We start from the raw sequence: 16,715 nt of genomic DNA, 5'->3' as shown, positions 1-16,715 counted from the left end.
GAAAAACACCTTAACCCTGACTTGACACCAAGCCCAAGCCAGGGTCAAGACCCAGAATCTCACCAATCCCTGAGCACAAAAATCCCACCAATCCCTAAGCTTGATCCTAAAACCACAAAACTGTCCCCAGTTGCACACACAGCCCTCCCAAGGAGCCCTAGTGAGGCCCTGTCTTCTGCTCAGCTCCCTGCTGCTGCTTTTCTCCTCCCCTTCCCCAACAGAGGCAGCCACACTCCAGGGTTTGTCCCTCTCAACAAATGCATTATGTGAGCTTTGCTGTATGTTGTGACTTTGTAGTATTCCTTGGCTCCTGACTGCCAGGATACCTCTTGGAACAAAGCTGTCACCGTTACAATTGGTGCTAGGAATCTCTAGAAGAGCACCAAGAGCTCTTAACTGCTGTGCCACTTCTCCAGCCCCATAACAAACTCTTTGAATCTCCATGACCAAAGCCAGTGATAGAAGTTAAAAGCAAGGCACACACTGGGCTGGGAGTGAGAGCAAGAGTTAACTCCCTAAATGTCTCCTTGTGTTTTAGAGAGAAGCTTTCAAGCTGGGGGTGTAGCTCTGCAGAGGGCTGGCCTAGCTTGTCAGAGGCCCTTTAGTTCAGTCCTCAGCTTGGTAGGATTGATAGTTCAGTGAAAGGAGTTGAGAGTCTCCTCTTAAGCCTGTAAATCTCCCAACCTGAGAGGTGAGGCAGGAGGATCGGAAATTTAATGTCCTCTGCTTGCTTTGGCAGCACATAAATTAAAATTGGGAAGATACAGAGATTAGCAAGGCCCCTCAGAAGGACGGCATGCAAATCTGTAAAACATTCCATATATTTTTATCCGTTCAGTTTTGTTCACATAACTTTAGAACCTGGAAAAGCTGTTGCTGATCCTAGTTCAGAACATACTGTTGTTACTAGTCCAACATATATTTATATATACATACATAAATACATACATACAATTATATATTACATATATAATTTGAGATTTTGGAAACTTCTGCTATGCTGTCAATTTTGGTGGCTGGAGCCTACAGTGGCAGTAGTGGCCAACAGCAGGACTGGAGAGGCACAACAGTACACAGCCCCACCAGCTAAGTTATTTCTGCCATCCACAGACTGTGTATCCATGGGCTGGAGAGATGGCTCATTGGGTAAGAACACATGTTGGTCTTTGAGAGGACCTGGCTTGATTCCCAGCACCCACAAGGTAGTTCACAACCATCCAAAACTCCAGTTCTAGAGGATCTATGTCCTCTTCTAACACCCATGGGCATTAGGCACACACATGGTACACAGACATACATGCAGACAAAACCTTCTCACATAAAATATAAAAATCTAATTTAAAAAAAATTAACTATCTGTCTAGAAAAAAATTCTGTCTGTCTCTGTCTCTGTGTGTGTGTGTGTGTGTGTGTGTGTGTGTCTGTCTGTCTGTCTCTCTCTCTCTTTTCCATTTGTCTCCATCCCACCCCCACCCCCAAATAAATCTCTGCCACATGGGAAAAAAATCTTTGAGGAAGAGGCAGGCCCTTCTTTTTCTAGCTCACAATGATTGCATAGCCGGGCGTGGTGGCGCACGCCTTTAATCCCAGCACTCAGGAGGCAGAGGCAGGCGGATTTCTGAGTTCGAGGCCAGCCTGGTCAACAAAGTGAGCTCCAGGACAGCCAGGGCTACACAGAGAAACACTGTCTCGAAAAACCAAACCAAACCAAAACAAAACAATGATTGCATAATGAAGTCATTTTATTTCAGTAACTCTAAGATACAATGTTTGATTTGTGAATAGTAAATAATAGGGATGGAAAGTTTCAGGGCTATGAAGTCAAAAGATGTCCTCAGGACTCAAATGTCCTAGTCACCACCACCCAGTTTCTTCAGATAGCCCTCCCCATCCTCAGCCCTGCCTCAACCACCTTTAACTATGGCCCACTTCCTTTTCCGGTGCTTTCCACCACGGTGCAGCCTTTATCTCCTCTCCAAACTTGCGGACACTCTCCTATTGCCCTTCACCTCTGCTTCCTCCAGGATGGGAAGGTAGAACCCTTGTGGCTCTGGCATTCCTGTATTCCTTCAGCTGAGACCTTTTCTCAGGGAGCAGGGTGGGCTGCACCAGCCTGTATCCTTAAGTTCTCATGAGAGGACAGCACACTGGTGCAGCACAGGAACTTGGAGAGCATCCAGTTCAGAACCACTGATTCTTTTTAGACAGGAAGCCAAGCCCAGAGGGAAGTTAATGGTCTTGTCTCCTGACTCTCCCAAGCTCTTCCTACTGCTTTATAAAGGAAGTATCAGAGACCACTAAGGAGAGAGAATTTGGTAGATGTGGTGGCATGTGCCTGAAACCAATAACTGAGAGACCGAGGCAGGTGTACCACTGCAAGTTTGAGGCCAGCATGGACGATGTAGAGTTCTAGCCAGTGAAGGCTACTTCTTGAGACTTTGCCTCAAACAAAAGGCAATCAGGGGCTGAGTAGATATGTCAGTGGTTAAAAGAATGTGCTGAGCAAGTGTGAGTACTAAATGTACCAAAACCCATGTAAGGATGCGTGTAGTGGCTATTCCTGATTGTCAGATTGACTGTATTTGGAATGAACTACAATCCAGAATTGGAGGCTCACAAGTGATCCTAATCTGGAGGCTGGGAGATACAAGTTTCTGATCTGGATCTTGGCATGGAGATCTTGAGGCATAGCGGCTATGAATTCCATAAGATTAAGACACGGAGACCTCTGAGTTCAAGGTCATCTGGGACTAAAGTCATGGTGGCATATAACTTTAATCTAGGCTACACCTTCTGCTGGAGACCTACATAAGGACATTGAAATAAGGAAGATTGACACCCTTTCTCTCCTTCACCTGCTTGCCTTGGACTGGTAGATCCTTGGACTTCCATTCACAGCTGCTGCTGACCATTGTTGTTGGGAGTTGGACTGCAGACTGTAAGTCATCAACAAATTCCTTTACTATATAGAGACTACTGATAAGTTCTGTGACTCTAGAGAACCTTGACTAATACGCTGGGATCACATACCTGTAATCTCAGCACTGCTATGGGCAGTTGGGAGGCAGCAGGAAACTCTCGGAGCTTGTGGGTCAGATATCCTGGCATAATCAACAGCAACAACAGTCTGTCTCAAGGTAGAAGATAGGGACCAAGACCCAAGGTGGTTCTCCAAATTCCTCATGTGTGCCACAGCACATACATGCATTGCATCTCCCCAGCTCCAAGGCAGCTAAGAGCAACATTTAATTGGGGTTGGCTTACAGATTCAGAGGTTCAGTCCATTATCACCAAGGTGGGAGCATGGCAGCATCCAGGCAGGCATGATGCTAGAGGAGCTGAGAGTTCTACATCTTGTTCTAAAGGCAAACAGGAGAAGACTGTCTCATGGGCAGCGAGGAGGAGGGTCCCAAAGCCCACCCACCCAGTGACACACTTTCTCCAACAAGACCACAACTACTCCAACAAGGCCACACCTCCAAGTAGTACCACTCCCTGGGCCAAGCATATTCAAACCACCACGTCATCCTATAGAAACTCCTATAGTAAGTACCCTGGTGTGGTAGCTTATATAATTCTAGAATTTGGGGGATGGGGTGGGGGGGAAGGAAGAGAGTCAGGAGTTCCAGGTGAGCCTGAGCTATATCAAATTCTGTCTTCAAAAAAAAGAAAGAAAAAGGTAACTCTATAGAGGAATGGGAAGATGCAGCTTAGTGGTAGAAGTTTCTTAGCAAGCAGAAGCCTCAAGTTTGGTCCCCAGAATCACAAAAGGAAAACAAGGTAAAATAATTTTTTTTAATTTATTTTATTTTTATTTTTTATTTTTTGGTTTTTTCAAGACAGGGTTTCTCTGTCTCGCCCTGACTGTCCTGGAACTCACTCTGTAGATCAGGCTGGCCTCGAACTCAGAAATCCACCTGCCTCTGCCTCCCGAGTGCTGGCAAGGTAAAAATTTTGAAAACCCAGAACATCTTACACTGTTGTATCACGAGTGATTGACATCTAGACTGAATATTTCCAGGTTGTTGATCTTTTAGTCAAAGAATTGTAATAAAGGTGCAAAGAGACTGCTACATAGCAAGAAAATGTTACCAAGACTGGTGAGATGGCTCAGCGGGTAAGAGCACTGACTGCTCTTCTGAAGGTCCTGAGTTCAAATCCCAGCAACCACATGGTGGCTCACAACCACCCATAATGAGAGATCTGATGCCCTCTTCTGGTGCATCTGAAGACAGCTACAGTGTACTTATGTATAATAATAAATAAATCTTTGGGCCTGAGCTGAGCAGTGTTGACCAAAGGGAGCAGGGCTGACCAGATCTAGCAGAAGTTGTAAAAATTCAATTCCCAACAACCAAATGAAGGCTCACAACCATCTGTATAGCTACAGTGTACTCATATACATAAAATAATTTAAATAAAAAAAGAAAATATTACCAAAAACAAAGCCCTAATACCAATTATAATTATGCTATCAAAAGTGACAGCAGTCTACATGAACAAGAGTGTATGCTAGGCCCCAGGTTATTACATGGGGCTTCTTTTATGGGCTCTAAAGGAAGTGGGGGTTTGCTTGGGCAGGGCCACTGTTTTGGTTGACAGATGGGTTATATAACCTTTCTTTACCGTGCTTGTCCCATCCTGTGATGTCTCTAATTTTAATCATATGCATACCTAATTATATAGGCATAAGACAGCAAATCAGGATTTTTTTTTTCTTAAAAGTTCACTCAGGGGACACAGTCTGCTCTATTTTACATGTGCCCAAAACTAGTTCAGAACAGATCTGCCCCTCACTCCCCAAAGATTGAATGGAAACCATCTACAAATAAGGGTTGTCTTGAGAAGAGAAAACTCTGTGTTTGAAGTGTGTGTGTGTGTGTGTGTGTGTGTGTGTGTGTGTGTGGTGTGTGTGTGTGTGTGTGTGTCTGTGTGTCTGTGTGTGGTGTGTGTGTGTGTGTGTGTGTGTGTGTGTGTGTGTCTGTGTGTGTGTCTGTGTGTATGTGTGTGGTGTGTGTGTGTGTGTGTGTGTGTGTGTGTGTCTGTGTGTGTGTGTCTGTGTGTGTGTCTGTGTGTATGTGTGTGGTGTGTGTGTGTGTGTGTCTGTGTGTGTGTGTGTGTGTCTGTGTGTGTCTGTGTGTATGTGTGGTGTGTGTGTGTCTGTGTGTGTCTGTGTGTGTGTGTAGCTCCCTGAAGACTGAGTAACAGATTTCTAGGTACAGTGTGAGGAGGTGGGTATGTATATAGACCAAACAGGTTGCTAAGCGTATGTTTACCTGTCTCAGTGAGGAGGTATTCCTGGAACTGGGTCAAAGTAGAAGGGTAAGAAGGTGGGTTTGGTAGTGCTTGTCAGTAATTCTAACACTTGAGACACAGAGACAGGAGGATCAGAGTTCAGGGCCATTCTTTGCTACACGGTGTGTTCAAGGCCAGGCTCCACTGCATGAGAACTAACCAAAACAGACTGACAAAGTAGAATTTTTATCCACATGGGGTTTCTCTGTTTAACAGTTCTGGCTATCCTGGAACTTGCTCTGTAGATCAGGCTGGGCTCAAACTCACAGAGATCCACTTACCTCTGCCTCCAAGTGCTGGGATTAAAGGTATGTGCCACCATGACAAACTGGCCACAAGGTGAAAATTTTTTTTCTTGCTTTTATTTCCTTCTTAAGACAGGATCTTAGTATGGAGACCAAGCTACCCTCAAATTCACAGAGATCTACTTGCCTCTGGCTTTGTCTCTGCCTCCCAAACCCTGGGATTAATGATTTCCCCCACCCCCACCCCATCCCCACTTTGTTTTCATCAAGAGGCTCAACCTGAAAGTCTTATCTGGAAAAGTTGCTTCTGCACTCCTCAGGGACTTGGTTTTTATCTGTTCATTGAGCCATCCTACCCCATCAATTATAATCTAAGCATCTATTCTTTACAGCATTGTGATCAAAGCTGACCAGGTCTATGTTCTCATGGAGAACATAAATTGATGAGAGAGAACTGTCTATCAGTTTCAATTATTTCCTCAAATTTGTAGTATCACTGATAAATTCACCATGGCTTTAATTACAGCTTCCTACAAAGGGCAAAGAAGTAGAAGAGGGAGGAGAAGAAGAAAGTGGAAGAGGAGGAGGAGGAGGAAGAGGAAGAGGAAGAGGAGGAACAAACACTAATTATACATATTTGTTAGATGTTAATATTAAAATATCTCTCCATATGAGCTGGATGTGATAGTGCATTCCCTAATCCCAGCACTTGGGAAACAGGGGCAGGTTAATGTATGAGTTCAAGGTCAGCCTGGTGTACCTAGTGAGTTCCAGGCCTGTCAGGGCAACAAAGTAAGATCCTGCATCAAAATAGAAAGGAGAGAGAGAGAGAGAGAGAGAGAGAGAGAGAGAGAAGAGAAGAGAAGAGAAGAGAAGAGAAGAGAAGAGAAGAGAAGAGAAGAGAAGAGAAGAGAAGAGAAGAGAAGAGAAGAGAGGAGAGAAGGGGGAGGAGGAGGGGGAGGAGAAGAAATTTTCCTAGACTTCACCAAAGCAGCTTGTTGAATAGAATTCAGTTTATTGCTTATGTGGCAAGACAGAACATTTGTCTAGACAGTCTTTGCAGCAGCTCAGAGCAGGTAAGGGCAAGATTGAGCTCTGCTTCAGAACTAGACTTTAAGGTGAGTGTCATAATGAGGGTAGCAAAGACAGGCTTGTAGTCATGCTTCTAATCTCAGCACTTGGAGAGAGGGGGTATAGGAACTGTGGTGAGTTAGAGATCAGCCTGGCTTTACAGTCAGCATAAGGCTGGCCGGTGCTACAAGGGAAAGCATATGTCAAAAAACAAAACACACACACATACACACACACACACACACACACACACACACAAGAGGAGCCAGAGAACAGAGACGCCTCCGTTAGCATTGTATGAGGGTTGCTTATGGACTGGTAGGACTGTGCAGAAACTGAGTGAGAAGATTCCAAGAATCTTGGTAAATAAATTGTCATCCTGATGTTTTATTTTGAAGAGTTAGTCTTCCTGTAAGTCCCTGGAATCAACAATATAGTTATTCACAACTTTTATCTTTCTGGGTCAGAGTTTCCTAGAACAGTTTTATCTTGATAAAAGCATCAGATAATAGATCAACTCTGAAGATGGCCCTTGAGTGAGCATATAAAAAATGTTCTCCTTGAGAGAAACTGCCCAACTCAAGATATGTAGCTATGATTACAAAACAAGCTATGAAAAAAGAAAGTGCTATGGAAATATACAACGGGGGCATCTCATGTCCTCCCCTGAGGTCAACAAGAACAACCTGTGTTAGAACAGAGGCAAAAACAATGCTTGCTTAGATGAAGGAATGGAGAAGTGGGAGTGGGAGGAGCAGAGAGCATGGGCAAAGGTCCTGTGGCAGAAAAGAATCTTGTTAGTGTTTGAGAACTTGTTGACAGATAAGCAAGATAGGAAAGGGAACAGATACACTGTGAGGGTGAATGAAGGGGAGAGCCTATTGCTGGCTACCACTGTGCTTTCCAGTGACCGACTTCCCACCTGCCTTCCCTCCCTCCCTGTTTTTAATTTTTGTGTCAGGCTCTCATGTGGCTTAGACTGGCCTTGAACTCCTGACCCTCCTGACTCTGCCTCTGGAATGTCCACATTACAAGTGTGTATCACCTGCCTAAGGCAGGAGAAGCACTACAGGCTCAAGGCAAGCCAAGACTACAAAGCAAAACTTTGCCTCAAAACAAACAAAAACACCACACACACACACAGAGGCACATGTGCACACACAAAACCCTCTATGTTCTGCCCTGATATCTGAATATTTTATTCCCAGAAACATGACCAAAGCTCTAAAAACTGATAATAGTATTCTTGTATAAGCCTATTTTATTCTTAAATAAATACATTTTTAAAAAGCAGGACAAATGAACATCCATGCCCAGCTACCTTAACATCAGATTAAAATTCTTGCCCAACAACGGTAAAACCAGTTCCAGAATACCCTCCCATCTGAGCTCAGCTGTGGTCGAACGGGCTGTCTGGATTCTGGTTTGGAGAGGTGTCTGTGCCCAAGAGGAAACAAGGAAGCCACAGCAACTACGGAGTTTGAAAGAGCGAGGCAGGGTTTTAACTTTGGGTTGAAGGTGTGCTTTGCGGTGATTAGTTTGACAGACAGTCATTCTTTAGCTTCTACAAGGCCTTCCTCATGCCTCTGAGGTTCAAGTTGCCCTAATAAAACTGAGTAAAACTGTGTCAAAGGCCTTAATGACAACTGAGTTTAATCTTTGTTGGCTTTATGTTCTTTGGGAACAGGCACCCCTTCTTCCCATAAACTGTAAGAAGCAACCTGTCCTCTCGTAAGCAGACAGTTTGGTTTTTATGGACAGGAAGGGGTGAAGAAGACAGAAACAGGAGACAAAGAGCTGACTTTACCTGCATGCCAAGGGCAGGGGCAAAGGGCTGACTTCACTTCTTTTCAGGTGAGAGGTTTAGAGAGAGTTAGAGAGGAGGGTGTGATTCATTATCATGCCAATTAGAGTGAGTTTGGGAGATTCACTCCTGTGGTTGATTTCTCACAGAGCTTCAGCTGGCAGCAGGCTCTGCAGCTTGAAGGACACTATGATTTTCTGAATCAGTTTAGACAAACCTGTGGGTCGAATGGGGTTGCCTAAGACCAGAAAGCACAGATATTTACATTACCATTCATAATAGTAGCAAAATTACAGTTATGATGTACCAACAAAAATAATTTCATAATTGGGAGTCATTAAATCGTGAGTTACTGTGTTAAAGGTCACAGCTCTAGAAAGGCTGAGATCCTGGTGCATACAGGACTCAGCCATAACAGTAGCCTCCTGTAATCCTTTCCCAATATTCTCATTGATTCCTTGAGTATTTCACAACATACATCCCTATCACATTCAATTCCCAATCCTGTCCTGTCCACCACCACCCCACACCTTTCCCCAGAAAAATAATCACTGGGGCTTGGTCAAACTCTCAGTGGCCTGTCCCCTTAGATAGAGCTGGATCCTTCCCCTCTCCCATCCCGGCTGGAAGTAATCTGTTGGGGAGGGCTACATCCCAACATTCTATCACAGTTTTTAAGATTCCTCTCCAATGGCTTCCTGTCTAGGCCGTTCGTAATTGGGGGAGTGGAAAGGTAAAGGAAGAGGTTGTCACAGAAGTCTTCCATGTCCCTCTTTCTCAACAGTGCATCTGATGTCATTGATATCACTGCCAAAATAGTAATTTGCTCTTTATAGACCTTGGGGTATATATAGTTCATGGGCTTCCACAGGGTTTCTGTCATCAGCACAGACCACAAACAGGGCTCCCGATGGCAGCACTGCCTACAGACATCAGCATGGCTACAGGATGTGGCACAGTCACCCATGTGGTCTTCAGTAGAATAACAGTCCATAGACATCAACAAAGACCAGGCCACAGAGCCTCCTGTAACGTTTATTTAACATTTGTTTCCTGCCTTGAAATATCCTGGCTGTCCTGGATGGAACTCTATATATAGACAGACCAGGCTGGCTGGCCTTGAACTCAGAGATCTGCCTACCTCTGCTTTCTGAACAAAAATTAAGACATGACAGTTCCTAATCACCCTTAGCCCCTATGTCTCCCGTATTCCTATTAGGATGGTACATTAAGCCCCAGTTAAAGCATCCCACTGGCTCCCATAACCAAAGTCCCAAAATCTGCATTCCTCCAAACAAAAGCATAGTCAGTCCTATCCCAGCAATACCCAAGTCCCTGGTAACAACTTCTGTCTTAGTTAGGGTTTCCCAACTTCTGTCTTAGTTAGGGTTTCCATTGCTGTGAAGAAACACCATGATCAAGGCAACTCTTGGTTTTTTGAGACAGGGTTTTTCTGTATAGCCCTGGCTGTCCTGGAACTCACTCTGTAGACCAGGCTAGCCTTGAACTCAGAAATCTACCTGCCTCTGCCTCCCAAGTGCTGGGATTAAAGGCGTGTGCTACCAAAGGCAACTCTTTTTTTTTTTTTTTAAAGGCTTACAATTCTTTTTTTTTTAAAGATTTATTTATTATTTATTATATGTAAGTACACTGTAGCTGTCTTCTGACATTCCAGAAGAGGGAGTCAGATCTCGGTACGGATGGTTGTGAGCCACCATGTGGTTGCTGTGATTTGAACTCTGGACCTTCGGAAGAGCAGTCAGGTGCTCTTACCTGCTGAGCCATCTCACCGGCCCCCAAAGGCAACTCTTATAAGGACAACACTTAATTGGGGCTGGCTTAAAGTTTAGAGGTTCAGTCTAATAACATCAAGGCAAGAAGCAAGTGTGACAGCATCCAGGCAGGTATGGCCCTGGAGAAGGTGAGAGTTCTATGTCTTGTTTCAAAGGCAAACAGGAAAAGATTATCTCATGGGCAGCTAGGAGAAGGACCCCCACAGTGACACACTTCCTCCAACAAGGCCACACCTCCCTGGGCCAAGCATATTCAAACCACCACATTAGGTATGTGATAATTTATTTCTCCACCGGTGAAATGAGCTAATTCAAGGCAAATTTAAAAACATATACACGTGGTTTTATTAGGAAAGTGTTCTTTGGTGAGTTTACTTGCCCGAAGGACCAAGGTGAGGGAAGTCACCATGGAAAGGAGGAAGGGGTGTGGGGAGGGAAAGAGAGAAAGAACATGTGAGCACAGAAGAGGAGAGAGATGACAGACCAAAATGTCTGCATTGTATTCGGAGGAGCCTCTGTGGGAAGGACAGCCTACCCTCAGGGCTAGAAAAGTCAGGGTTGGGGACAGGGAATGCAGGTAGGGACTGAGGGATGCTGGGAGAACCTGGAGACCAGGTCTGCTTTGGTATGTGAAATATGCACCTCAGCCCTTGTTCTAAGTGGGGCATGAAACCAAACAGTATGGTTGAGGAGAAGGTTTTTATTGTGGATATGAGAATTCAGCCACAGGCATCTGTAGGAGTCCAGAGCAAAGAGAGAAAGGAGTGAATTGAACAAGGCCAAAAAGACCCGGCATGAGAAGAGGCAGGGCCATGAGAAGGGGCAGAGCCGGGAGAAAAGGCAGGGAGGGATTGGGGAAGCAAGGGAGGAAGAGAAGAGTGCAAGAGAGTACAAGGGGAAAAGTGCAGGATTAAATAGGAATGAGAAACTGGGGGAAGGGAAGCTGAGCCCGTGGGTTGAAGAGATTTAGTTGTAAGAGGCAAGTGTGAAAAGCCAGGACTGACCGAGTGAGCCTGGAGACAAAGCATGTGCTTTGGCATGCTTATAGACACCACGGTTGGCTTATAGACACCACGGTTGGCTTATAGACACCACGGTTGGCTTATAGACACCACGGTTGGCTTATAGACACCACGGTTGGCTTATAGACACCACGGTTGGCTTATAGACACCACGGTTGGCTTATAGACACCACGGTTGGCTTATAGACACCACGGTTGGCTTATAGACACCACGGTTGGCTTATAGACACCACGGTTGGCTTATAGACACCACGGTTGGCTTATAGACACCACGGTTGGCTTATAGACACCACGGTTAGCTAGTTGTCCTGGGTTTGAGACCTGACATTCCCTCCTTTCTGTTGATAAGGGATGACAGAATCTCTTCTGTAACTGCTTACAGAGGATGTGATCAAAGGCTAGGAAGGGAGAGAGGAGTGCCGGGTGGGGGACATGTTTCACTCGCTGCCCAGTTGTGTGGGACCAATTCAAACAGATTAGATTATATTAAAAAGTGGGCTTGTAGCCGGGTGTGGTGGCGCACACCTTTAATCCCAGCACTCGGGAGGCAGAGGCAGGCGGATTTCTGAGTTCGAGGCCACCCTGGTCTACAAAGTGAGTTCCAGGATAGCCAGGGCTGTACAGAGAAACCCTGTCTCGAAAAACAAAAACAAAAACAAAAAACAAAAAACAAACAACAAACAAAAAACAAAAACCAACAACAGCAAAAAAAGTGGGCTTGTTACTGGGAAGTCGTGGGCAAGTTCACTAGCCCCAAAGATTGAAGCCAGGGGAGTCACCATGGGGAGAGATGGAGAGAGGGATGGGGAGAGGGGGAAGACACAGAGAAGAGAACGGGAGCACTCACAGAGAGAGACAGAGACTGAGGCAGAGCACACAAAATGTAAGGATTATATAGGGAGGGGCCTCTGGGGGAAGGGCAGTCTAGCTCTTGGGCAGGAAGATTGGGGGCAGGGTATTCCAGGTAGGGACTGAGGGATGCTGAGAGAACCTGGGGACCAGGTCTGCTTTGGTATGTGAAATATGCGCCCCAGTCCCTTGTCCTCACTCTGAAATCAAACACTGGAGCATCTGGGAGCGTCTGAAAGAACACCTGAGGTTTGGAGAATTTGCACTCTTCAGTTGACTGAAAATCTGTTAGCATTCTGTCTAAGCTCCACCCCACAGTTACCTGGCAACAGCCAGGTAGTCCTGATCCCCTATAAAAGGGACCGCTTGCCCCCTCCTCTCTCTCTTGCTCCTCTCTTTTCTCTCTTTCTCTTGCTCTGCTTCCCTTCCCCTCTCTCTCCCCATTCCCTTCCCCGTGCTCTCTCTATGAGTTCATGGCTGGCCACTACTCTCATACTCTGATACTTCTCTTCTCCTCCTCCTCCTCTTCCTCCTCCTCCTCCTCCTCCTCCTCCTCCTCCTCCTCTTCTTCTTCTTCTTCTTCTTCTTCTTCTCTCTCTCTCTCTCTCTCTCTCTCTCTCTCCTATCCCCTTAACTCCCCTCCTCATGACTGGAGTTACAAGACCAGAGGGTCATGACTGGAGTTACAAGACCAGAGGGAGGTGGAGTCCAGCCTGAGGAGTAGGCAATAGTAGTAGGCTTGGGATATATATATGTGTGTGTGTGTGTGTGTGTGTGTGTGTGTGTGTGTATTCACAAAAATAGATAAGAGCTTTAGATATGTTAGCATCACCACTGTCTGGATTCTGCACTGAAATCCACACTGTAAAAGAGAAAAAAAAAAGCTGTAGGTTCCTGCAGTTGAGTCATAGCAAAAGTTATGGTCTGGGGTTTAAAGCATAAACACTCCTCTCTGTTCAGAGGACTGCATCAGAGATTGGACAGAGATGGTTTTGGCATTGCTAAGAAGCACTTTTAAGTCTGTACTTAGAAGACAACCAAAGGAAGTTTATACTTTTGAGTTTGTGACTATGATAGCAGCTGTCTGTTATCAGAAGTCCTTTGATTGATGGTCCAACTTAGACTTTTGAAATCTTAAAATTTTAAGAAGAGAGAAGGAAATCTGCAACATTTTTATTTTCACATACCTTACATCACTTTTAAGATCTTTACAACACACCTTAAATCACGTTTTAGACCCTCATAACTTACTTAAACTTTCACATCCTTAGACATTTACAACTTGTATTTACATACCTAAATTATTTTCTTAGACCCTCCCAACTTACATAAACTTCAACTTTTTCTTTTTCTATCTAATCTTTTACCATGAGACACTCTTACACGCGTTCTCGCGACCGGCCAGGAAGAACACAACAAACCGGAATGTTCTGCGGCAAAAGCTTTATTGCTTACATCTTCAGGAGCCAGAGAGCAAGAGAGCAAGAGTGCAAGAGTGCAAGAGCTCTATTGCTTACATCTTTAGGAGCCAGAGCGCAAGAGAGCAAGAGAGCAAGCAAGAGCGCAAGAGAGAGAATGGTGAAACCCCATCCCTTTTTAAGGAGAATTATCCTTCGCCTAGGACGTGTCACTCCCTGATTGGCTGCAGCCCATCGGCCGAGTTGTCGTCACGGGGAAGGCAGAGCACATGGAGTGGAGAACTACCCTTGGCACATGCGCAGATTATTTGTTTACCACTTAGAACACAGGATGTCAGCGCCATCTTGTAACGGCGAATGTGAGGGTGGCTCCCCACAAGACACAAGTGGTTGATTATTGAGAGCAGTCACTGCAAAACAAAACAAAACAACAACAACAACAACAACAACAAACAAACAAAAAAGTTCTTTTAAATAGAGGAATAGTAAAAAGTTAAATTGAAACCTCTTTTGTAAGTTTATCTGTTGGTGTGAAGTCTGTCAGCAAAATAAACTGTCTGTACCTGCATTTCTCAGCAGGAGACCTCCTCACTCTAGAAAAGTGAGGCCTAATTTAATACAGAAAAAGAACAGACCAGAAAGCTGCAGCCAGGGGAAGATTTTAAGCTGAATATGGTAGTGTACACCTTTAATCCCAGCACTCGGAAGACAGAGGCAGACCCCTCTGAGTTCAAGGGCAGGTCTACCAAGCAAGTCCTGGAGAGCCAGGGCTACACAGAGAAATGCTGTCTTGAAAAACAAACAACAAACAAACAGAAGTTTGGGATTTTACAGTTTAATCCCTGCTGAATTTGAGTTTTAAATTTTTGAATTGATTTAATTGAAGATTCTTTGCCATCAAAACAAAACATTAAACCATAAATATAGTCCATAGGGAGACTGGCACCTTCCCTTTCCTGATCCTTTCATAGCACACAATCACCAGATATCATATATATATATATAATTTGTTGAATATATGTTGTATTTTTAAAGAAAAGTCTGGTGTTGAATACAATTTGCAAAAAACATAACCAGTTAACATACAGCTTTAAGTCAGTTTCTGTTAAACTGAGTACACGTTTACAACCTTAGGAATTTTTTTTTTTAAAGATTTATTTATTTTTATTATATGTAAGTACACTGTAGCTGTCTTCAGACACTCCAGAAGAGGGAGTAAGATCTCGTTACAGATGGTTGTGAGCCACCATGTGGTTGCTGGGATTTGAACTTCAGACCTTCGGAAGAGCAGTCGGGTGCTCTTACCCACTGAGCCATCTCACCAGCCCCCACCTTAGGAATTTATAAACCTTTTTTATTGAACATACCTTATTTATCAAACATAAGTTGTTCCTTATTTAAGATTTCTAAAAGCCTTGTGTTGATCACATTTGGCAAAAGAAGGAAGCAATAGACAAAGTTCTAAATCAGTTTCTGTTACGCTGAGTATATTTTATAATCTTGGGGATTTATCATCATACAAAAATCCATTCTAATCCAACATACTTTGAAGACTGTTGTTGCCTCCTTAGTCTAAAAGGAACAAATAAGGATAAACCCAGGGCTCAGAGTGACTGAGAAGTCTTACAGGTCCTGCCTTAGTTCCTGTATGCCATATGGTCATCTTAACCAAGAAGGAGGTATAGTTACAAGGCATGCACCCTTTAACATAAATAAAATGGCTGCCAGCCATGTGGCTGCTTCCATCCTGATGAGGTCATCATCCAGGATAGAGGTAAGTCACATGGTTGCTGTTTTAAAACATCTATTTTTCTAAATAAGAGTTGAATCCAAGTTACATATACAGTAAAAAGATCTATTTTTAAACAAGAATTGAATCCAAGTAACATATATATGTATGTGTATATATACATACATATATATATATTATGATGTAGCAGATTAAAATTACCTATGAATAGATTTTAACTATAAGCCTTTTGTTATACATTTTAAGCTAAATTTTTGTTACAGATTTTCAAGCATTCTCAAAGAATTTACAGATCCTGAGACAGTTTACAGCAGTCTTAAGAGATTGGGGGTGGGAGCAGAGAGCAAAGAAATTATAGAGATAAAGGATTCTTTTTTATTTGTTTGTATGTTTGTTTTCTTTTTTCTGAGACAGGGTTTCTCTGTATAGCCCTGGCTGTCCTGGAACTCACTATGTAGACCAGGCTGGCCTCGAACTCAGAAATCTACTTGCCTCTGCCTCCCAAGTGCTGAGATTCAAGGCGTGCGCCACCACATCTGGCAAGATAAAGGATTCTTAAGAGTGAAAATAGCAGTGCTGGAGAGATGGCTCAGTGCTTAAGAGCACTGACTGCTCTTCCAGAGGTCTTGAGTTCAATTCCCAGTAACCACATAGTGGCTCATAATCATCTGAAATGAGAACTGATTCCCTCTTCTGGTGTGTTTGACGACAGGTACAGTGTATTTATTTACATAAAATAAATAAATCTTTAAAAATAGAAAGAGTGGAAAGTGACAAAATCTTAGGGTTAAGAGACTTTTGGAAGTGAGCAGAGAAACTTTAGAAATGATAGATTTGGGGATCATTTGTGCAGTGGCAGAAGTTGTTACCGTAGGAGAGTTGGAAATTGAGTGTGCATCTTTTGCCATTGATCTATACCGAGGCCACGCCTTTTGCAGTAAGACAGCAAGACTTAAATGAAATCTCTGAGTCCAGACAGAAAAGAGGAAGATCATATGCAATCTAGGAGGGCATGAGGAGGCAGTGAGACTTCCAGGAGAGAGCTGAGGGACAGAAGGGACATGGTCACAGATAAGAATTCCATCTTAGGAAGATGCCCAGGAGGAAGGAAGCTGTGGGATGTAGGAAGCAGCTACTAGGGAGAGTCCAGGAGGGAGAAGAGAACATGTGGAGAGGGAGAGAGAGAGAAGGGTAAATGTCCTGGTGACCAGAATTCCATCTAAGTGAATTGAGACATCTGTCAGAGAGAAATGTCCCAAATTACAGAGGAAAGGCATCCCTTTCCACATGATAAGAGCCCAGTGGGGGAAAAGGAGCTTTCTGACGCACCAGTGTGGTGTAGCTGTAACTATTACTTTTGTAATGTTAAAGCAGCTAGTTCTAGGCAAGAGCCTTATGGCTGAGCTGCACCCTAGCTCTAAGTATTCTTAACATAAAAACAAAGACAGGAAGAACTTCTGCTGCCAAT

The 16,715-nt window shown here is 44.0% G+C and overlaps 1 long non-coding RNA gene and 1 pseudogene across 3 annotated transcripts in view; both read left to right on the top strand.

Moving 5' to 3' along the window:
• Positions 1-727: 727 nt before the first annotated feature.
• On the top strand, positions 728-826 carry Gm26253 (annotated as a pseudogene).
• A 1,790-nt stretch (positions 827-2,616) lies between these two features.
• The window catches only part of Gm12031, a 47,446-nt gene continuing 33,347 nt past the window's right edge, over positions 2,617-16,715 (top strand). The window contains exons 1-3 of one of the 3 annotated variants that reach the window (XR_872278.2): positions 2,617-2,938; positions 3,366-3,545; positions 13,453-14,249. This is a non-coding gene — a long non-coding RNA (predicted gene 12031). Of the gene's footprint in view, positions 2,939-3,365; positions 3,546-6,066; positions 6,343-13,452; positions 14,250-16,715 lie in introns of those variants that run through there. The other 2 variants (XR_872277.1, XR_872276.2) reach the window with 2 other exon arrangements.

The sequence above is a fragment of the Mus musculus genome, chromosome 11 (assembly GCF_000001635.26).
Source record: "Mus musculus strain C57BL/6J chromosome 11, GRCm38.p6 C57BL/6J".
Classification (NCBI taxonomy): domain Eukaryota; kingdom Metazoa; phylum Chordata; class Mammalia; order Rodentia; family Muridae; genus Mus; species Mus musculus.
The sequence above is the reverse complement of the archived record's forward strand: the minus strand, read 5'-3'. Positions and strand labels throughout refer to the sequence as shown.